At 47.7% G+C, this 24594-nt stretch overlaps 1 pseudogene; it reads left to right on the top strand.

Moving 5' to 3' along the window:
- Positions 1-15181, top strand: part of LOC123157481 (uncharacterized) — a 61638-nt pseudogene extending 46457 nt beyond the window's left edge.
- Positions 15182-24594: the final 9413 nt, after the last annotated feature.

Here is a 24594-nt window from a genome sequence, read left to right as displayed (position 1 = left end):
AGGAGTAATCAACACTACTAGCAACCCACAGGTACCAATCTGAGGTTTTGAGACAAAGATCGGATACAAGAGATGAACTAGGGTTTGAGAGGAGATGGTGCTGGTGAAGATGTTTTGATGGAGATTGACCCCCTCCTGATGAGAGGATCGATGGTGATGACGATGGTGACGATTTCCCCCTCCCGGAGGGATGTTTCCCCGGCAGAACAGCTCCGCCGGAGCCCTAGATTGGTTCTGCCCAGGTTCCACCTCGAGACGGCGGCGCTTCGTCCCGAAAGCTTCCTTCTAATTTTTTTCCAGGGCAAAAGACACCTTATATCAGAAGATAGGCATCGGGGGCTGCCAGGTGGCCCACGAGGCAGGGGGCGCGCCCTCCACCCTCGTGGACGGTGGGTGGCCCCCCTCTGGTGCTTTCTTCGCCCAATATTTTTAATATATTCCAGAACTGACTTTCGTGGAGTTTCAGGACTTTTGGAGTTGCGTAGAATAGGTCTCTAATATTTGCTCCTTTTCCAGCCGAGAATTCCAGCTGCCGGCATTCTCCCTCTTCATCTAAACCTTGTAAAATAAGAGAGAAAAGGCATAAATATTCTGACATAATGCATAATAATAGCCCATAATGCAATAAATGTCGATATAAAAGCATGATGCAAAATGGACGTATCATGCCTCATCCCCTTCCCCCTCTTGTCCCGTGCTCTTCTTGTTTCTCTCCCTAGTCCGTCCAGCCACCGAGAGGAACAATCCGCTCGAATCCTCCCTCGCTAGCAGTACCAGAGCACAAATCCAGTCCAATCCAATGCACCACGATCAAACCAACCGCCAAATCGAAGCTAACCACGCTGGCCGGAGGGGAATCGAGGAGGAGAAGGAGGAGGAGGAAGAGTCGGATCCGGCGATCGACGGGCCACACGCCGGAGGTGCGTGGCGGAGCCGTGGCCTCGGAGCATGTCGGTGATTGGTTCTATCTAGCTAGGGTTTCGATCCATCAACCGGCCCCCCAATCCCGGCCATGGAGCTGCCGCCGCTCAAGCTCAACGCCGCCCGAGGCAAGGACAGGATCAGCGCACTTCCCGACGAGCTCCTCCTACGGATCCTCGAGCGGCTCGGCCTGCGCCGGGCGGTCCACGCCGGCACGGTCTCCAAGCGGTGGCGGCACCTCCCTCACCAGCTTTCCTTCGTGGCACTCGACGCCCGCCGCTTCCCCCGCGCCACGCTGGTCGAAACCATGGATGCGTTCACGGCCGCTTTGACGTCCGTCTGTGCCCAGCGCAACTGCGAGTGCCAGTGCGGCCGTGCCATGGCCATGAAGCTCATCGACCTCCACTTCTTCCTGTCGTCGGCCTCTCATCTGAGCTCCATCGGCAGCGCCATCCAAGACATCGCCAGCCACGGCAAGACCAGACACCTCGCCTTCCAAGTATCCCCGCCCCCAGGGGTAAACTCCGGCCCGCAGATCCCCGAGCTAGGGCAGCAATTCATGTCCTTCTCCCGCACCTACCAGCCGGCCTTCCGCTCGCTCACGAGGCTGCGCCTCAAGAGCCTTGCGTTCGGGGACTCCGACGTCGCCGACCTCATCACTGCTTCCGATAAGCTCGAGCATCTCAACATGAACTCCTGCGGACTGGTCGATAGTGCCACGTGCTAAAGATTGGCACACCATGTTCTGGGATCCAAGAGCTCGAGTTTATGCACTTTCATTGCAAGCGGATCCTCCTCATCTCCGTCCCCAGGCTCGGGACGGTGCTGTGCCATTCTTGGCGCTCCAAGAACCCTCCGGTGTGCTTTCGCTATGTTCCACAGCTTTGTCAAGTCAGCCTCGCCTATAAGGCCAAGGCATGGCAGGTGCCATTCCTGCTGAGCAAATGCTTCTCAAGGAGTAGCGCAAATAACCTGTTGAAATTGCATCTCAATTTTTCCACCAAATGGTAAAAGCTAATTTTCTTCTGCACACATATCATATTTGTGATCTTCTTTACTAAATTTCAGCTGTCTATTTATTTGTGTTCCTTTTCTTGATGCAGATATGGATTCGGCTGGAACATCCCAAGCGTCTCACTGCCGTATTCAGAAATCTGGCCGAAGTGTCCATTTCTGGTATCATTCCTGAGTGTGATCTGTTGAGTTGAGTATATGTGTTATATGCATATTGTGTATTGGGCACGTCTCCTAGTTTCTTGTATAGTTGAGGTAAGTGGCCCACCTTTATACATCATATATATACGTGCCTATGCACGAGAGCAATACATCTAGCAATCGTAATCTCATACCTGGTATCCGGTTTTAAGTTCTAACCCTAGTCTTCCGCTGCCGCCGCCGCGCTCCTCCGAGCCGCCACCGCCGCCACCTAGCCGCCTCCGCTTGCGCGCCTAACGCGCCGGCCGCCGCTCGCGTGCTCGCGTGCTGCCTTGATCGCCCGCTAGCCCAGCGTCCCACCCGCCTCGCTCGGTAGCCACCAACGCCGCCCGATCGCTAGCCCGATCCCGAAGCGCCACAATCGCTAGCCGCCAACGCTGCCCATCACCAGATCAATTGCTAGCTAGCTACGCAAGCCACCAGATCAATCCCTACGCAAGCCACCAGATCAATCGCTAGCTAGCCCCGCAAGCTACCAGATCAATCGCCGCCAACGCACTGAAGCACCACGCCGCCCGCGATCGCTGCCACCGAGCCGCTCCACCTAGCAGGCGCCGCCGCTACACAGTGCCGCCGCCGCCGCTCCATCTCGTAGCCGTCCCCTTCCTCTTAGATTTCGCTGCAACAACCGCGCCGTCTCGTCCTTGCCATGTCGTCCGTCACCTCCTCCGCGTCCACCAACTCCAACCCATTCACCGATGCCAACCCTCCCGACATGAACGACATCCGCAATCTGAACATCTTCGAGCGTGTGCCGGTTCGTCTCTCCCAGGCGGATTCCTCCTACTACACGTGGAAGACGTATTTCTCCCTCGTGTTCCGGAGGTATCATCTCATCGACCACGTTGATGGCACTGTCGACTCCAGCCTCGTCCCCGAGTTTCATGACTGGTCCACCATCGACACCATCATCATCCGGTGGTTCTTCCTCACCATCTCGCCGGACCTCTTCCAGACGGTCGTGGCAGACGGTGACGATGCCTGCGCCATATGGACCAAGCTGAACGGGCTCTTCACCGACAACCAGCTCCAGCGTCGCGTTTTTTTGCAGCAAGAGTTTTTTGGGTGTCACCAGGACAACACCTCCGTCGACGACTATTGTCGCCACCTCAAGACTCTCTCTGATGAGCTACGCGATATTGGCGTGAAGATCGATGACGACCTCCTCCTCGGCATGCTCACCGCCGGGCTCAACGAGGACTTCGGCAATGCCGCGGCGAACCTCAGCCTCATCCCCAACCTGTCCTTCGCCAAGTTCGTTGCGTACCTCCGCTTGGAGGAGCGGCGGATGAAGCAGGTGAAGGCGCGGGCCATCCACACCGCCCTCGCCGCCGGCACCACCCCCGGCGGCTCCTCGACGCCTCCAGCCGCCCCGATGTTGCCCCCTCCGCGGCGCCACCCGGCGTCGTTCCCGGCGCCACCGTCGTACCCGGCCACCCAGCAGCCGGGGCTGCTCCCGCTGCCCTATGGGCCGCCCGCCCCTCCCGCTGAATGGCGCCGTGGGGGTCGGCGCGGTGCGGGCCACCGCGGCGGTCAGCAGCAGCAGTCGCAGGGCGCCGGCCAGCCCCGTCAGCAGCAGCAGAAGTTCCAGGTGCCCCCTTCGTGGGCCTCCGGCTACAACCTGTGGACCGGTGTTGTTCATGCCTACACCATTCCGGTTCCGCGGGCTCCTGCACCGACCCTTCCTGTGCCGCGCCCGCCGGCGCATCAGGCGTACTACGTGGCTTCGCAGCCGTACGGTGGCTACCCCCTGCCGCAGCTGAGCGGCGCCTACGGTCTCCTTGCGGCCCCGCCGCCGGCGCCCTGGGATCCGGCGCTCCTCGCCGTGCTGCACACCGCGCCTATGCCGAACAACTACACTGGAGGCGGTGATTGTTACATGGACACCGTGGCTACTGCTTACATGTTTGCTCATCCTGGTAATCTTGCCTCCTTCACTCCTGTCACCACCGACGGCCGCATCATTGTCGGCGGCGGTTCCACACTCCCCATCAGACATGTCGGGCACACTTCTTTTCCTTCTAATTCCATGTCTATTACTTTGTCTAACATACTTGTGTCACCTCATCTTATTAAGAACCTTGTTTCCGTTCGTTGTTTAACTCGTGAAAATCCTGTTACTGTTGAATTTGACGAGCTTGGTTTTTGTGTCAAGGACGCTCGAACCAGGATGGTACTTCACCGATGTGACAGCCTCGACGAGCTCTATCCGGTGCTTTCGTCGTCCTCCTCCACCACCGCACCGGTTGCTCTCTCCGCTGGCGTTGATCTGTGGGACGCTCGTTTGGGTCATCCCAACCCCTTCACACTTCGTCATATTCTTAGGAGTTTCAGTTTCAGTTGTAATAAGATAGAGGATCACACCTGTCATGCTTGTCGTGTCGACAAACATGTTCGCCTCCCGTTTAATAACTCCACCACCATAGCTTATTTTCCTTTTCAGTTGATTCATAGCGATGTGTGGACCTCTCCGGTTCCTAGTAACTCGGGCTACTTATATTATTTGGTTATCCTTGATGATCATTCTCACTATGTGTGGACATTTCCTTTACGATGAAAGTCGGATGCACTTTCCACTTTGACGGCTTTTTACTCCTATGTTAGCACGCAGTTTGGGCGTCCCATCCTTGCTCTTTAGACTAACAATGGAAAAGAGTTCGACAACCTTGCTTTCCGCACTTTTCTGTCACACCACGGCATAGTTTTTCGTCTCACATGCTCGTATACTTCACAGCAGAACAGTCGAGCCGAACGCGTCCTTCGCACTTTGAACGACTGCGTTCGCACACTCCTATTCCATGCTAATGTGCCGCCTCGTTTTTGGCCGGACGCACTCGCTACTGCTTCACTTCTCATTAACCTTCGCCCCTGCCGTCCACGGTGGAACTATGCACCTCACCATCTTCTCTTCGGTACGCCCCCATCTTATGATGGCTTGCGTATTTTCGGGTGCCTTTGCTATCCTAGCACTGTCGACTCCGCTCCTCATAAACTTGCACCTCGTTCTGTCGCTTGCATCTTCATCGGCTACCCCTCCAACTCCAAGGGATATCGGTGCTACGATCCCGTCTCCCACCGTGTGTTCACTTCCCGGCACGTTTATTTTGATGAGCATGTGTTTCCGTTTCAGCAGGTACCCCCGGCTGTTCCTCCCGCCACCGGTGACGCGGGCTCCTCGACGCCACTCCCAGGGCGCTCGCGCGCCTCACTTGGCCCGCCCCTGGCTTTGAGGCGCGCCCCCCGCATGCGGTGCCTCCTACAGCCGCGGCGCCGGCGGCCCCCCAGCGCCCCCGGTACCTGCGGCCCCCTCGGCGCCACCGGCCCCCCGGCCTCCTCGGTGCCTTCTGTGGCCGGTCCGGTCACCCGCGCCCGTACGGGCGTCTTTCGCCCGAGCTCGCACTACGCCTCGGATGACTACGTCCATGCGGCGTCCACCTCTGACCATCGCCGTTGCCGTCCTCCGTTCAAGCCGCTCTGCGTGACCCGCTCTGAATGGCTGCGATGCAAGAGGAGTTTGACGCCCTATTGCGCAACCGGACGTGGCAGCTTGTTCCCCGTCCCCGGCACGCCAACGTGATTACCGGAAAGTGGGTTTTTAAACACAAGCTCCGTCCTGATGGTACCCTTGATCTCTACAAAGCGCGCTGGGTCGTTCGTGGCTTCCGACAGCGTGCTGGCATCGACTTCACCAACACCTTCGCTCCGTCGTCAAGCCCGGCACGATACGCACGGTTCTCCACCTTGTTGTCTCCCGTGCTTGGCCGGTGCACCAGATGGACGTCTCCAACGCCTTCCTCCATGGTCACCTCGAGGAGCAGGTCTTCTGCCAGCAGCCCACCGAGTTTGTTGACCCGGCGCTTCCCGACCACGTGTGCCTGCTTTCGTGGTCCTTGTACGGCCTCAAGCAGGCTCCGCGCGCTCGGTACCAGTGCATTGCGGCGTTTCTCCACCAGCTTGGGTTCCGCTCTACCCGCTCGGACGCCTCGCTCTTCGTCTACCATCAGGGCTCTGACACGGCCTACTTGATGCTCTATGTCGACGACATCATCCTGACGGCATGTACGGCTGGTCTCCTCAGTCAGCTCACGGCTCGTCTTCGCGCTGAGTTCTCCATCAAGGACTTGGGTCCTTTGCACTACTTCCTCGGTGTAGAGGTGGTGCGCCGTCCGGATGGCTTCTTTCTTCATCAGCGGAAATATGCTCACGAGCTCCTAGAGCACGCCGGCATGCTTAACTGCAAGCCTGCCACTACGCCTGTTGATACGAAGGCCAAGCTTTCTGACGCGGATGGTTATCCTGCTTCGGATGTTCCTTTCTATCGGTCTATCGTTGGTGCTCTCCAGTACCTCACTCTGACTCGGCGGGAGATCCAGTATGCCATGCAGCAGGCGTGTCTTCATATGCATGCTCCTCGAGACGTTCACTGGGCTGTCGTCAAGCGGATTCTCCGCTATATCTATGGCACTATGGACCTTGGCGTCATGCTTCACGCCTCCGCCGACACCGCCCTCACCGCCTACTCCGATGCAGACTGGGCGGGCTGCCCTGACACTCGTCGCTCCACTTCGGGCTATTGTGTCTACCTTGGACCCTCACTTATCTCGTGGTCGTCCAAGCGGCAGCCTACGGTCTCTCGTTCCAGTGCTGAGGCTGAGTATCGTGCGGTGGCCAACATCGTCGCCGGGTGTTCGTGGCTTCGCCAGGTGCTTCAGGAGCTCTCTTGCCCTGTTGACCATGCCACGGTGGTCTGCTGCGACAATGTCTCGGCGATCTACCTCTCCGCTAACCCAGTGCATCATCGACGGACCTAGCATATTGAGTTGGATATTCATTTTGTTCGGGAACAGGTGGCCCTTGGCCATATTCGTGTTTTACACGTCCCTACTTCCCAACAATTTGCAGATATCATGACCAAGGGCTTGCCTACGGCGTTATTTGAGGAGTTTCGGTCCAGTCTTTGCGTCAGCCGCTGTGCCACTTTGACTGCGCGGGGGGGAGGGGTGGGTGTTGAGTATATGTGTTATGTGCATATTGTGTATTGGGCCCGCCTCCTAGTTTCTTGTATAGTTGAGATCCGTGGCCCACCTTTGTACATCATATATACGTGCCTATGCACGAGAGCAATACATCATGCAATCATAATCTCATACATGATCTGAGCAGGACCCTATTTATCCTCGAAGCTGCACCTGCCCTGCACAAATTTACAGTAAGCCTGTTACTCTACCTTATTTTTAATTTGATTAGTCCACACCTTAGCCTGGATATGACTCCGTCTAGTATGACAGCCAGGTTTCCGAATATTCAGCATTAACAACACACGAGAAAGTTAATCTGATTTTCAATCACTCACCAACTGTAGTCTATCACATAGTATTTTAGAAGTAGCGCATAGAGTACGCATAGTAATTGGGATATATGGAACACATGGATTGTATTGTTTATGAATGATAGTGCAATGCAAACAAAAGTTCTGGCATTCCATTTCGATTTTGCAGAGAGACAATGTCCGTGCAAGACCAAAAATAAATAAATCATGTTGGATCGCATTAGTGTTAGCGTTACCTGAAGCGTATTAGCATATTTTACTTTGCCTAGGATTTAGTTCATGCAAGGTTGTCCAAACTCTACACAGGCATACACTTAGATTAGATACTACCACTAGTAGAAAAAGGGTCATTTGTCCCGGTTCGTAAGGGCCTTCTATCCAGGTTTTGGAACCGGGACTAAAAGGTCGTTACTAATGCCCTTGGTCTTTAGTCTCGGTTCTTACACGAACCGGGACAGATGGGCCTCCACGTGGCCGCTGCGGCCAGCCCAGGCAGCGGGGCCTTTGGTCCCGGTTGGTGACACCAACCGGGACCAAAAGGCATCCACGCGTCAGCAACTGGCTGAAGCTTTTTTTTAAAGGGGCTGGTTTAGGGGTTTTGGAGGTTAATTTAGGTTGTTATTAGCTAGCTAATAGAGAGAAGTGTCCTCTCTTATATCTCCGTGCTTGGTTTACCAACGCTACTGCTATGCCTAAACATGGCTTAGATTGAAGTGAAGGCAACATGTGGTGCATGTCGAAAGTAATACTAATCCTAACTTTGATCAAGTTTGGATTGTACTACTTTCGACATGCAGCACATGCATGTTGCCTTCACTTCAATCCAATCCATGTTCATTTCACCCGCTGATATATAATAACTCTTCATGCTCGCATCATGCATCATCATATATAATAACAAGTCCTACTAATCATCATCATACAACTTCTACTCGTTATTAATAACAAGTCATACGATCATCATCCTCATAGTCATCGAACCAACCCTACTTAATTGTTCTTAGCACATGATCATCAGTATTAGGTAGGACCTAAATACCCTCTTTAAGGTAAAATAGCATAAAACAATATAGACCCTGACTCTCCATTATGCAGAATGAAGATCATCCTGTCTCCAATTCTTGCGCTTCGCTTCCTTTTCCTTCCAAGAACCTCCTTACGACTGTCCATACATTTTTTCCATTTTTTGATTAGCATGTCTCCACTTCTTTGAGAAATCCGGTATGAACAGTTGAGATTCGTAGGATGACCTGGATATATGTTCAAAACACGAAGGCTGACATTCTGATACATCAAATGAGGCACACAGTCCTCTGGGATTCTCTATTGAAAAACATAGTAATAACTTCATAGTTAGCAATGATGTACTAGTTTTAGAAGTATGCAAAAGATGCACGGATGTCGTAATAGTAAAAAATCTTACCAGGGTATCTCCATGGTAGTTACCGTAGTTCAACACGTGCACTAGTGGCACGTATTGACCATAATGTTGAGGAGTTTGATTGTAGATATTGTAATTCTCAATATCAGTACAAAATCTGACCAGATGATTTTTCTCCTGATAAGTTAATTCGGAGCCATCGGTGTAGTGGGTTTTGTCTACCATGTTCCGCACATTATTTGAACAATCAAAATAAGCTGTCAACTATTTTGAAATAAACAATATAAATTAGCTAATAACTATGTTTGAGGAACTCACATAGCGGTAGAATTGGAGGTGTATCAACAAGGACCCAAATGTCCATATTGTCTTGCTCGATTTCAGGATCACCAAGATCCATGGTGACAAGCATACCCTCATCAAAACCATACATCTTGCAAAGTGCTTCCCATTTTTTGCAACCAAAATGGGTTACGCTCTCAGAATTGTACAGCTTTACTTCAAAATCCACACCATGATGGGTCCTTAGGTGAATTTTCTTTGTTTCGAAACTTTCATGGTCTTCAAAACCCATCCTCTCCAAGACATAGCGTCTTGCATGGCATGGGATAAGCTAGTCGAATTGTAAAAGATGAAAAGTACACGTTGAAATATTTGAAGTCGTGTTTAATTACGAAAAAATAACACTTGTCGTCGTTGTGTACCGTTTCAACATCGAAGGTCTCCTCCAGCTTAATGCTGAAGCGCCGATCTTCGTCCAGGTGAGGCCTGTCGCACAAACCTCAGTCGTCGTGGCACCAGTCGCACTCCCCCAGGAGACTTTCGTCGTCCGAGTACGACATTTCCTATGTTCATAATTTAAATATTAAACATCTACAATTAAATATATGTACTAAAAACCTAAGTTAGATCATTATTATTCATCACAGGTTGACTATCGGTCTGTCGAGTCTTTTCTTGAAAACTCTCAGCTCACGTGGTGTATACATTCGACTGTTGGTGATGGTCGCACCTCCTTTCATCCCCGAGTGCATTACACCAAAATGTCTAGCACACGGGAATGAAGGAGAAGCGACCCCCACGACAACAGTCGGGATTCTTCGTCCTCTCATATATATATGGTGGAACTCTCCCTCACTGATTCCTCTCTGACATTTGCGACCGTCGGTGATGGTAGCTCCTCCTTTCGTTCCCGAGTGCATTACACCAAATTGTCTAACACACGGGAACGAAGGAGAAGCTACCCCCACGACAACAGTCGGGATTATAATGTTTTGAAGAGAAAATACTTTGATAATTTTAGTTTCATAAATTTTATTTATGTTATTAAAGTTTATTTTATTTTGTTTCTACTTATATATTTTATTAAAGTTTATATTATTTTGTTTCTAATTACTTATTTATTTTATTTGTTATTTTTCATGCACCATTTTTCATGCATTTACTGATTACTTTGAGCTATAAGACCTTAACATTGAAAAGCATTTCAAATGAACTCTAAAAGGTTGAAAGTTGGCATGGTATCATCATTTCATCCACATAGCATGTGCAAGAAAGTTGAGAGGGTTACGGCAAAAACTGGATGCACTTCGTGTACAAAACGGACAATCTCTTTCGAAGTATCAGGATTTCATACAGAAACTCGTCTGTTACAAAGGGATTTCAAATGAACTACGAAAAGGTTGAAAGTTGGCATGGTATCATCATAATAGTTGTGGAGAGAAAGCCTTCGGTTTTTCTTCCCCTGTGTCCTTTCCTTATTGCGCCGGAACCATGGATAATCTTCATCATTTCTCAGGATGCTTGGGTCAGCCTTGACTTTGAAGGGAGGAATTTCATGAAACTTTTCATAATCTTCGGACATGTCTGACTTGCCCTCCACTCCCACGATGTCTCTTTTTCCTGAAAGAACTATGTGGCGCTTTGGCTCATCGTATGATGTATTCGCTTCCTTATCTTTTCTTTTTCTCGGTTTGGTAGACATGTCCTTCACATAGATAACCTGTGCCACATCATTGGCTAGGACGAACGGTTCGTCAGTGTACCCAAGATTGTTCAGATCCACTGTTGTCATTCCGTACTGTGGGTCTACCTGTACCCCGCCTCCTGACAGATTGACCCATTTGCACTTAAACAAAGGGACCTTAAAATCATGTCCGTAGTCAAGTTCCCATATGTCCACTATGTAACCATAATATGTGTCCTTTCCCCTCTCGGTTGCTGCATCAAAGCGGACACCGCTGTTTTGGTTGGTGCTCTTTTGATCTTGGGCGATCGTGTAAAATGTATTCCCATTTATCTCGTATCCTTTGTAAGTCAATACAATCGAAGATGGTCCCCTGGACAACGAGTACAGCTCATCACAAACAGTGTTGTCACCTCTGAGACGTGTTTCCAACCAACTGCTGAAAGTCCTGATTTGTTGACATGTAATCCAGTCGTCGCACTGCTCGGGGTGTTTGGAGCGCAGACTGTTCTTGTGTTCATCGACATACGGGGTCACCAATGTAGAGTTCTGTAGAACTGTGTAGTGTGCTTGAGACCAAGAATATCCGTCTCTGCATATTATTGAGTCCCCTCCAAGCGTGCCTTTTCCAGTCAGTCTCCCCTCATACCGTGATTTAGGGAGACCTATCTTCTTAAGGCCAGGAATGAAGTCAACACAAAACTCAATGACATCCTCTGTTTGATGGCCCATGGAGATGCTTCCTTCTGGCCTAGTGCGGTTACGGACATATTTCTTTAGGACTCCCATGAACCTCTCAAAGGGGTACATATTGTGTAGAAATACGGGGCCCAGAATGACAATCTCGTCAACTAGATGAACTAGGATGTGCGTCATGATATTGAAGAAGGATGGTAGGAACACCAGCTCGAAACTGACAAGACATTGCACCACATCACTCCTTAGCCTTGGTATGATTTCTGGATCGATCACCTTCTGAGAGATTGCATTGAGGAATGCACATAACTTCACAATGGCTAATCGGACGTTTTCCGGTAGAAGCCCCCTCAATGCAACCGGAAGCAGTTGCGTCATAATCACGTGGCAGTCATGAGACTTTAGGTTCTGAAACTTTTTCTCTGGCATATTTATTATTCCCTTTATATTCAACGAGAAGCCAGTCGGGACCTTCATACTAAGCAGGCATTCAAAGAAGATTTCCTTCTCTTCTTTGGTAAGAGCGTAGCTGGCAGGACCTTCATACTGCTTTGGAGGCATGCCGTCTTTTTCGTGCAAACGTTGCAGGTCCTCCCGTGCCTCAGCTGTATCTTTTGTCTTCCCATACATGCCCAAGAAGCCTAGCAGGTTCACGCAAAGGTTCTTCGTCACGTGCATCACGTCGATCGAAGAGCGGACCTCTAGGTCTTTCCAGTAGGGTAGGTCCCAAAATATAGATTTCTTCTTCCACATGGTTGCGCGTCCCTCAGCACCATTCGGAACAACTAGTCCGCCGGGACCCTTTCCAAAGATTACGTGTAAATCATTGACCATAGCAAGTACGTGATCACCGGTACGCATGGCGGGCTTTTTCGGGTGATCTGCCTCGCCTTTGAAATGCTTGCCTTTCTTTCGACATTGATGGTTGGTCGGAAGAAATCGACGATGGCCCAGGTACACATTCTTCCTGCATTTGTCCAGGTATATACTTTCGGTGTCAGCTAAGCAGTGCGTGCATGCGTGGTATCCCTTGTTTGTCTGTCCTGAAAGGTTACTGAGAGTGGGCCAATCGTTGATGGTTACAAACAGCAACGCGTGCAGGTTAAATTCCTCCTGTTTGTGCTCATCCCACGTACGTACACCGTTTCCATTCCACAGCTGTAAAAGTTCTTCAACTAATGGCCTTAGGTACACATCAATGTCGTTGCCGGGTTGCTTAGGGCCTTGGATGAGAACTGGCATCATAATGAACTTTCGGTTCATGCACATCCAAGGAGGAAGGTTATACATACATAGAGTCACGGGTCAGGTGTTGTGATTGCTGCTCTGCTCCCCGAAAGGATTAATGTCATCCGCGCTTAAACCAAACCATACGTTCCTTGGGTCACGTGCAAACTCAGCCCAGTAATCTCTCTCGATTTTTCTCCACTGCGACCCGTCAGCGGGTGCTCTCAACTTCCCGTCTTTCTTACGGTCCTCGCTGTGCCATCGCATCAACTTGGCATGCTCTTTGTTTCTGAATAGTCGTTTCAACCGTGGTATTATAGGAGCATACCACATCACCTTCGCAGGAACCCTCTTCCTGCGGGGCTCGCCGTCAACATCACCAGGGTCATCTCGTCTGATCTTAACCGCAATGCACCGCATACCGGGCATGCGTTCAAATCCTCGTACGCACCACGGTAGAGGATGCAGTCATTAGGGCATGCATGTATCTTCTGCACCTCCAATCCTAGAGGGCATACGACCTTCTTTGCTGCGTACGTACTGTCGGGCAATTCGTTATCCTTTGGAAGCTTCTTCTTCAATATTTTCAGTAGCTTCTCAAATCCTTTGTCAGGCACAGCATTCTCTGCCTTCCACTACAGCAATTCTAGTACGGTACCGAGCTTTGTGTTGCCATCTTCGCAATTGGGGTACAACCCGTTTTTGTGATCCTATAACATGCGATCGAACTTCAGCTTCTCCTTTTGACTTTCGCATTGCGTCCTTGCATCGACAATGATCCGGCGGAGATCATCATCATCGAGCACATCGTCTGGTTCCTCTTGATCTTCAGCAGCATCATCGGGCACATCGTCTGGTTCCTCTTGATCTTCACCAGCTCCCCCCGTTGCAGCATCACCGTATTCAGGGGGCACATAGTTGTCATCGCCCTCTTCTTCTTCGCCGTCTTCCATCATAACCCCTATTTCTCCGTGCCTCGTCCAAACATTATAGTGTGGCATGAAACCCTTGTAAAGCAGGTAGGCGTGAAGGATTTTCTGGTCAGAGTAAGACATCATATTCCCACATTTAGGGCATAGACAACACATAAAACCATTCTGCTTGTTTGCCTCAGCCGCTTTGAGAAATTCATGCACGCCCTTAATGTACTCGGAGGTGTGTCTGTCACCGTACATCCATTGTCGGTTCATCTGCGTGCATTATATATAATTATGTGTGTCAAAAGTAATAAAATCAGACAAGTATTTATCTAAAGTAAGAAAAAGACAAGTATCTATCTAAAGTAAGAAAATCATAAAGAAGATAAGAACAAGAGGCTCCACGGTGGTGCCGGCGACGAGATCGGCGTGGGCGATCGACGGCGGTGAAAACGAGGACGGGGCGTGACGGACCACTAAACCTAGACAAATCTCGGGAAAAATGGAGCTCCGAGGTCGAGCTTCGAGAGGAGAAAGCTTAACTAGTGTGGCTCGGGCATTTCATCGAACACCTCATGTGCATAGGAGGTGAGCTAGAGCACCCAATGCCCTCCCCCTCGCCGGCCAGCAAAAAAAGAGCACTGTGGAGTGCTCTGCTGCGGCGATGGGGTATATATAGGCAACTTATTTGTCCCGGTTCCTGGCAGGAACCGGAACTAAACAGCCCCCTTCTGTACCGGTTCTAGGCACGAACCAGTACCAATGGTTGTGGGCCAGGAGCGCGGCCCATTAGTCCCGGTTCGTGCCTAGAACCGGAACAAATAGATCCAGACGAACCGGGACCAATGCCCACGAGGCCCCGGCCGGCCCCCTGGGCTCACGAACCGGGTCTAATGCCCCCCATGGGTCCCGGTTCATGAAGAACCGGGACTAATGGGCTGGCCAGGCCCGAACCAAAGCCCTGTTTTCTACTAGTGTACTCCCTTCGTCCCATAATGTAAGACGTTTTTTGACATTAGTTACATTGTGGGACGGGGGGAGTAGTACTGAACATGTTGCAAATTTTTAAATGGCAGATATATTTAGTTTGTACTGTTATTACATTGTCCTGCATGGGTTGGTGTCGAGTTCAATCAACTTGTCTTATTTGTCTTGTATGCCCTTGAAATAAGTTATCTCGAGAGCGGCATGCATGTGCCATACCGTCCGAGGACAGTGCCGAGAAGACCAACGTGGAGTGGGAACCATCCAAGGATTTGAAGCACCTAAACTTGAAGTTGCTCCGGATGTACGGTTTTGAGGATGAAGACAAGGTGACAAACTACATAAGGCTAGTCATGGAGCGAGCTGTGAGGCTGAAGAGAATCGAGTTGCGTGGTGAAGTCCCATGCGAGAAATGTGATGCCATTTACCCAAGGAGATCCCAGGTGGATAAAGGTCGCAGGCGTCGGATCAAGGAGCGACTCACACATGAATCCTCCTCAGCTGTGGGGATGATAATGCTCGTAGCAGCTATGCCCGCGCAATAGGGATCGAACCGTCCTGCTGGCGAATGATTGCGCCTAACCACCAGAGCTCATGAGCTTTCGTGTTATGGCGTGCCCAATAATAATTTAATTTCTAGGTACTGATAGCCTGAGAGTACTTGATCAGTGTGGACCCCGCAGTGTAGCTAAATTGTGTGTGCTGCAATCTGGATGCATGTTTTTCTTTTGAGTACTTGCATACTGTACTTGCATCATGTTGTGGGCATCACTCAAATTCTTCACTTCTTAGGGAATCTTTGTTCTTTGTTTTGCTTTCTAAAACACTGGTGGTTTCTTTAATGGAAATCGACAAGGTAATGTGTCAAGGTAACAAAGCTTGAGAGCACCATGCCTGCTCATGACTGATTGCTACACAAATGAGTTCTATTAATTTTTGAAGGATATGTTCAAGAATGATCTACTCTGTTTTCTCCAAGAATTCTTCAATAATACTGTTGATCTAACCGGCATTAATAAGCTAAAAGCTAGAGCCGCTGGACCGAGTCCATCACGGCGAGATGAGAGAACTCACACCATGGGGGTTGCAATAATGTTACATCATGTTATAAAATCTGAGGAGAGAAACACAACATGATGTTTGATGATAGAGTTAGTCTGAACCCTGCATTTGCAGGGGCTCTTGTTCATGTTCTACTAAATGTATATTAGGTCAATATATATAATGTAACAGAATGAGACTCTAAAGGGGCAGTTTTACTCATCAAAACATGGTCTGCTACAGATATTCAGGCTTGAGAGCCGTGATGCGGTTCGATATATTTTCACCGAACAATACAAGGGTGAAAAATGAATGAGATTGAAGCACACTCCCTAGGCGTCAGGGCAAGTTCTGAAACTCAGGAAACTACAAGAGCCACTGGACGCAGCCCATCGCAGCAAGTTGAGAGAACTCGACAGGTGGTGCCATTACAAATTCAAGGCATGGAGAAACAAGCAATTACAGCAACACAACATCTAGACACGACGCTTGACAATGCAGTTCGACCGAATCTTGCATCTAAACAGTTTTTGTTGTCCACCAGGAAGTGGGGCATTGTTTGATCAACATGAGAGGTTAGCTGTAATATGCACCTAAAAGGAGTACATAGAGAGAAAGCATTCGGAGATGGTGAACTGCATATTGATCTTTGTAGTTCTAATAGAACTGCGGTGACGTCAGCACTTGACATGTAGCAATAATTGAATTCACAAGATTAAATGAGATGAGCGAGCCACCATGCCGAAACTAAGCAATGGTACCCCTTATGGGAGATGAATCTAGAAACTACATAAAAGTTGGGAGAGCAAACTGCAGAGTTTTTAAAATAGCAAACTAATTAAACTATGCATTTCTCAAGCAAATTCTACAAATGAGGACATAGTTGTTGCTGCTGCAAGAAACTAGAAGTTCATTACAAGATAATCCATTCACCCGCTTACGCATGCCAACTACACGGGGAAATTATCAAGCATACCACCAAAAGCCAATCCTACCCTTAACCATATTCAATCCTACATCGTTAATGAGCCACATCCGAGTGGCGCACCTTTCCTCTCTTTCTGCAACTTCCCATTCTGGAAACATAGATTTGTAAGTCATGGTCACCTTCCATGGCGTCAGGGCCGGACCAGGCATGCGAAACCGCATCATCACGCACCTCTCCCGGCATGCCCCACTTCTTCTTCCATGTTCACATACGACCAAGCATGATCATACCAGCTGCAACTCTGCATCAAAAATAGGCATCAGAATGTTCAGAACTTACTAGTTCAGAATGCTAACTAAAGATAACATGAAACAATGTCAAATATTCAGTTGCATAAATACAAATAAAACTTCGAAATAAACAGAGGAAAACAATAATGTTTCAAGCATCAAAGGTGAAGCAAATAAGAATTGGAAATACTTGCTCGGCTAGTTTCTTCAAACATACAAAAATATAATACTAAAATGCTTTCCTTTGTCTGATATACATATAGCAGCCAATAAAAACTATAATAAATATCAAAGCTGCAACACAAGGACTAGATTGGCAATTAGAGAGAAAAGCATCACAATCCTCTTGTAAAGACAACACTACCAAGCGCAAGGCACATACATCATCACGAGAGTGAGTTGAGTGTTCATCATACATGACATGAGGGATATATGTATTTGCGATTCTTTAGAAAGGATGACCATGTTTGGCCAGCCCCACCCAAACAAGCACTCACTCGGTCACCACCTCTTATATTTACATGTTTTTTATCTCTAAATAAATTATCCATTTGCACAAGAGAATCAAGCAGCACAGTCGCAAGTGAAGCTTCTACCGACCAGCCATGGTTTACTCATTCTGTAAAATGACCATGTCAAAACTCATTTATATGACGCTACAAATAGATAAAAATAGCAACAGCATTGATGAAAACTCAAAACTACAATGTACGTCATGGCAATACATGGCCTCTGTTCTCGCATTTAAATCATACCACCACATGGATAAAAGAACCTAATCCTGGTGAAAACGAAACATATTTTTAAATTTTAGTAGTTTGAGATAGAATCGAAGATGAGAGCAGTAGCGAAAACCTCAAACTCCAGCCTAGCATTACAGTGTTAGAAGAAATCTGTAGCCGTTGATTATAGGAATTAAAGCATATTAAGGACATTTTATTTAGCTTCAGCTGTCGGCTGTGAAAAGAAACCAGCTCGATAAATAGAAGCTGAACTTTAAATTTCAGTATATCTTAGGAAATGATGGAAGCACAACTCTGCAATATATCAAGTTTTATATGAATGATACATTGATAAGTGTGCAGCGATTCTGCTCCATGCTGAATAATGACTAACAAAGGGAAATAATGGGGTTTAGACACATCACACATTGACATATTGGGGAAAAACCAGTGAAAATGGGGTATCATAAATCCTTAAAATTGAAACTTGTCACTATGCTCCAAATGTTCTGGACTAGAAAACTATTAATAGACAGGACTGTGCAAATTTACCTGTGACCGCAAGGAACGATGCTTGCTTCAAAGCAGATCCCAAACAAATCTGTGCAAAATCAAACACTAACCAGACTTGGAGATAATGATATATGCAATGGCAATACATCAAATCAAGAAAATCAGTCTGCGAGACACCCTTACAGCACAAGACACCTCCTCCCTCCACTACAGGAATCAGCTATTTTGCCGTCTGCCACGGCGGACGGCAAAGGCATGAACGGCGGACGGCAAAGGCCTTTGCCGTCAGCCGCGGACGGCAAAAGGCTCCGGCAAAGTAAGGTCCGGCAAAGAGCTACTTTGCCGTCTGCTTCCGGGCGGCTGACGGCAAAGGGCCTTTGCCGTCTGCAGCGGACGGCAAAGAGAGCAGACGGCAATAATTGCGCTGTCAGTCCGTTAAGTGGCTAACGGCAGGCCTTTGCCATCCGCCGCTGACGGCAAGTCTTTGTCGTCTGCCACTGATGGCAAACTTTCTAGTGTCTTTGCCGTCTGCCACTGTAGGCAAACTTTCTAGTGTCTTTGTCGTCTGCCACTGTAGGCAAACTGACCAAATGGGTCAGCTTCCAGGAAGCACAGTTGGCTGCCACGTGGCTTCTTTGCCGTCTGCGGCTGACGGCAAAGAGCCCGTTGCCGTCGGTGGCAGACGGCAAAGAGCCTGCATATTGGCTCTTTTCCTGTTTTTTATTAAATCCAACAATTTTCACAGCAAATATATATGACATATATAGATATATTTCACAGGCCTATTTAACAGCAAACATGTCACATATCCAGCACATAACTTTCATCCATTCATACGTAAGCAAGTTCCATCCATTCATACATAAGCAAATTCCATCCATACATATTACAATGCAAAGTTTCATCAAGATAGCAAGTTCCATCATAGCAAGCTAGAAGAATAATTGAAGAGAATGAAAGAAAAAACAAGCACTCCATAGCAAGCTAGCTTCCATGAAGTGAATGAAATCTGCAAAATGGCAAAATAAGAAAGTTAGAAATAGGTGACTAGAATAAGAAGACTAGAACAAGAAGAGTAGAACAAGAAGAAGACTAGAACAAGAAGTATATGTCATTTATGAGCTAACTTACGTGAAATGGATCATATATGAGCTAACTAAGTTGAAATGGGTCGTTTATGAGCTAGCTACGGTGAAATGGATCATTTATGAGCTAACTTAGTTGAAATGGGTCGTTTATGAGCTAACTAAGGTCAAATGGATCGTTTTTGAGGTAACTAAGGTGAAATGGATCGTTTTTTAGCTAACTTAGGTGAAATGGATCATTTATGAGCTGATCGTTTTTGAGCTAACTTAGGTGAAATGGATCATTTATGAGCTAATTTAGTTGAAATGGATCTTTTTGAGCTAACTTAGTTGAAATGGATCATTTAAGAGCTAATTTAGGTGAAATGGATCGTTTTTGAGCTAACTTAGGTGAAATGGATCGTTTATGAGCTAAATTAGTTGAAATGGATCGGTTATGAGATAACCTAGGTAAGATGGGTCATTTTGGAGCTAACCTAGGTGAAATGGGTCATTTTAAAGCTAACGTAGGTAAAATGGATCATTTAGGAGCTAAACTAGGTAAAATGGGTCATTTTTGAGCTAACTTGGATGAACTGGATCATTTATAAGCTAACCAAGGTAAAATGGGTCATTTTAGAGCTAACTTAGGTAAAATGGATCGTTTATGAGCTAACTAAGCTAATTATGCAATTTTTGACATAAGTAAGCTAAGTACAGATCGTTTTAGAGCTAACTTAGGTAAAATGGATGGTTTTGGAGGTCAGTAAGCTTATTAAGTCATTTTAGAGGAGAAGAAGCTAAGTCTAGGTCATTATGGTAAGCATTGGAGGAAATAAAGCTAAGTCTAGGTCTTTATGCATGTGTTAAGCAAAACACTAGATAAACTTACCATGATCCAGGAGGTGTAGGAGCGGGCTGGCTTGTGTCGGTAGCTGGAGAAGGATCGTGCGATGCTTGTCTGGAGTTACGCTGCATCAAAGATCATTTCCAATGTCTTGTTAGCATGATGACACTCAAATGTTAAGACTAGCAAGTAATGTCCATTCAAATTAAACTCACCGTGGTCCCAGGAGCAATCACTGGCATCGGCGGAGCGGTCTGACCGGTCTTCTCGCACACAGACTGCACATTTGGTTTGACGACTCAGTCATACTAGTTAGTAATGAGACAATCACTCATCTTGACTTTCAGAGCTACTAGACACACAACAAATATATATATATATAATTCACCATGTATATATTCATCAGTTGATCTACTTTGTCAATTTTATTACGTCCATGCAACATACACTCTAATGGGTAATGATAGGTCCTAATCCCACCCGAGTATGTTTAGATTGGGTTCATTTTCCCATGCTATGCTCCGGATCCTACGCAAAATTTCGGCAGCACCTCCCCGTTGTTCTCCTGATACACGTCTCTGCAATAAACAGAGAGGATGTGTACCCGGAGAACAACAGGGGAGGCACTGACGAAACTTATGCGTCAGATCCGGAGCAAAGCATATGGGAAAACGAACCCAATCTAAACATACTCGGGCTGTCCATGGATAGCGTTGGACAATTCGAAAGAATCAAGGTTATAAATATGCACATGCATGCGTATTTATAACTATGACGCTTTCGAACGGGAGACACATATTGGTTACGCATACTGATGATTCAAGACACATATATAGCTAGCTATCAAGTTTCATCGGCACGAACACCGGAACAGAGCAAATAATTAACGGGGGAGGAGGACATGTCATTTGTGCTCACCCACGAACGAAGGGGCAGAGCTCGTCAAACGCACGGCGAGGTCGTCGACCACCAAACCTCGCAACGATGAAACAACTGCACATTTAAATCTACCCGATCAACACAATTATATATGATGTTTTCATAACAAAATCGAAAAATATATGACCTAACTAATAATTCACAAATATATGACCCCATCGGCCTCTGCAAGGCCAAAGAACACCTTTTCGGGAGGTGTCGGGGTCGGGGTGTCGTGTCGGTGTCGGGGTGCCGTGTCGGGGTCGGGTGCTGTTTCGGGGTCGGGGGTCGGGGTGTCGTGTCGGGGTCAGGGGGTTAGGGGGTCGGGTGTCGGGGTGGAGTCAGGGTCGGGTGTCGGGGTGTGGTGTCGGGGTTGGGGGGTCAGGGGGTCAGGTGTCGGGGTGTCGTGTCAGGGTCGGGGTGTGGTGACGGTGTTGGGGTCAGGGGGTCGGGTGTCGGGGTGTCGTGACGGGGTCGGGGTGTCGGGGTGTGGTGTCGGAGTCGGGGTGTCGGGGTCAAGGGGTCGGGGGGTCGTGTCGGGGTCGGGTTGTGGTGTCGGGGTCGGGGTGTCGGGGTCAGGGGTCGGGGTCAAGGGGTCAAGGGGTCGGGGTGTTTCCTTCTATCCTTCTTCTTCTTTCTTTCTCTTCTTCTTCTTCTTTCCTTTCTTCTTCTTCTTCTTTCATCTTTTTTCTACTTTTTTACTTCTTTTCGTTTCTTCTTCTTCTACTTCTTCTACTTCTTTTCTTCTTCTTTTTACATCTTTTTTGTACTTCTTTTCTTTTCTTCCTTTCTTCTTCTACTTCTTTTCTTCTTTTTCTTTTTTCATCTTTTTTCTACTTCTTCTCTTTTCTTCTTCTTCTACTTCTTCTACTACTTCTACTTCTTCTCATTCTTTTCTAACACTAACACTAACACAATCTAGCACTAACAATTAAACAGAAAAAAATGAAAAAACAGAAGAAGAAAAAAAGTAGTCCCTCACAGGAGCAATGGGACGGTCGGCGGGGGCGGTGGCGGGGGGGCGTCGGGCGGCGGGGCGGTGCCGGGGGCGGCGCCGGGCAGCGGGTGGCAGGGCGACGGGGCGTCGGCGGGTGGGGTGGAGGCGGAGGGGTGGTGGGGCGACGTGCCAAGCGGGTGCGGGGGGGAGGGCGGCGCCGGGCGGCGGCGGGCGGCGGGGGCGGCGGCGACGGCGGACGTGGGATCTGGTGGCGGGGCGCGTCGGGAAGGAGAGAGGAAGAGAAGAGAGAGTAACGGGCGAGGGGGTGGGGGTCGTTAGTTAGTCTGCTCTTTGCCGTCCGCCAATCTTTGTCGTCCGCATTTATCTCTCTTTGCCGTCTGCTGACGGCAAAGAGGTAGGGCGTTAAGTTTTTCTAAACGGGCGGGGGGTGGGGGCCACCTCTCTCTTTGCCGTCAACCAGCGGACGGCAAAGATTCTTTACCGTCAGCTGGCTGACGGCAAAGAGCCAGCGGATGGCAAAGGCCTGTTTTGTCGTCTGCCGTTTCTTTGCCGTCTGCTTTTAGGTAGCTGATGGCAAAGAGCTTCTTTGCCGTCAGCTAGCAGATGGCAAAGAGCTGGCAGATGGCAAATTAGCTGATTCCAGTAATGCTCACCCGATCCATACACGACAGCTCGCCTGCTTCGTTGGCTGATCCAGGCTTCTCCTACCCCTCCACCAAAGAAGCCTTTTAATTTTCCTCCTCCTTATCTCCTCGTCATCTTCAAATTAAAAGCAGATCAATTATTTCCAAACAAAAAACTGGAAAACATCCCAAGGTCTGCAACCACATCCTCCTATATTTAGATTAGCCACCTTAAAATAAATTTTATCCAATTTATTACAGCAAGAGAGAGGGAGGGACGATGTCACGCACCATCTCTACGTATTAGTTTTCATCATGGGGCAATACACTGTAGAAGGCATTTCTATACTTCTAACCACCATCCAAAAGACTAATCTTGGTGTATAGAACTGGTATCAGCACTTCAGGGAAAATTTTGAAGCACAAATCATAACCAAAATACTAATTTAAAACCACTAATAAACATTACAAAGAGAAACCAACAATGCTTTGGCCACTTCAAAACCTTCACCCTGGTAAAGAGCTACCACTTCGTGATTGGAACTCAAATGCAAGCTGATTTACAACAGTGATCCCTCATGATAAATCATGAAACACCAAATATTTTCCTCTGCTGAGGTGAAAAGCAAAACAAGCTAAAAAGGTACACCTTCTGTCTCAAAATAAGTGTCACTGATTTAGTAGAACTTTGTACTTTGTACTAAATCAGCAACAGTTATTTTGGGACAAAGGGAGTACTACAAAAGTAATGAAAAATCAACGGAGCAAACTTAACCATAATCAGATGAAACCATAGCAAATGCACAAAAATGATGAAGCAAAGCAAAAATGATGCAAAATCTGAACATCAATGCTACTGAAGGGTCCCCATCAAGCCAACAGAGATAATCTGGAAGATGGAACTGAAAATAAATATATGCATGCAAATTTTGCCGGTAATCCGTGTAAGGTATGAAAAAAACATCATGCCCTCAGGTGCCATAGATGTAGCATTCATTGATGGCACAAGATATGATCTCCCTTTTGTCCATAAGGCATGTGAAGATTGATCTGCTGCTGCTGTTGCTGCTGCATGTGCCATTAAGCATCACGCAGAGAGAGAGAGAGAGAGAGAGAGAGAGAGGAGGAGGAGGACAGGGAGGAGAGGATCATGTCCAAGTGCCATCTCTATATTTTCAATTTTCATCATCGGGCGATGTATAGAAGAGAACACTTATATGATTCTATCCACCATCAAGAACAAAATGAAACATCACGATTCTGTCACAATAGAAATTAACATAATCTAAGCATAAGAAATAACAGTGCAAATGAAGGGTTCGCATCAAGCAAATATATACAGATCTGGAAGATGATACCAAATAAATATGTCAAACATAACTTCGCCAATAATTTGTGATACGAAAATGAAGCCAGTGCCTTCACATGTTCAAATATGTAGCATTCATTGATGGCACAAGAGGTGATCTTCAATTCACCCGTAAGGGCATGAAGAAAGGTAGATCCTCTGCCAATGTACGCGCGCGCGAACACACAAACATGAGAGCGCGCGAACACACAAACATGAGAGAGAGAGAGAGAGAGAGAGAGAGAGAAGGGGGAGGGATCATGTCATGTGCCATCTCTTGACATTAGTTTTCATCATTAGGCAATACATGCTTCCAACCACCATCCCAGAAAAATACCATCATGATATAGTCAAAAACTCAAAACAGAAATTTTGGTGCAAAGCCAAAAGTTCACAGTTGGGATCTTATTAAATGGAAGATGTAATATGAGATTAAACTGCTAAGAAAAGTAACTGAAAGAAAGTGTTTTAATCACTATTTCTTTAGCAAAAGCATGTCCTATTTCCTACAAAAGACCCAACCTGCATTCACGAATGGCAAATGAACAGTTCTTGAAATGACACATGACATAGATAGAATAAGGTAAAAGAAACAAAAACAAGAATATAGATGTACAAAAAATGAACCTCAGATGGACTGGTAAGATCTGTCAGTGTGATTCTACGCCATCATATCTAACACACGAGGGATGGGTGTGGCTGATTC

This window comes from Triticum aestivum, chromosome 1D (assembly GCF_018294505.1).
Source record: "Triticum aestivum cultivar Chinese Spring chromosome 1D, IWGSC CS RefSeq v2.1, whole genome shotgun sequence".
In the NCBI taxonomy this organism is placed as follows: domain Eukaryota; kingdom Viridiplantae; phylum Streptophyta; class Magnoliopsida; order Poales; family Poaceae; genus Triticum; species Triticum aestivum.
This window is presented reverse-complemented; position numbering and strand designations above follow the sequence as displayed.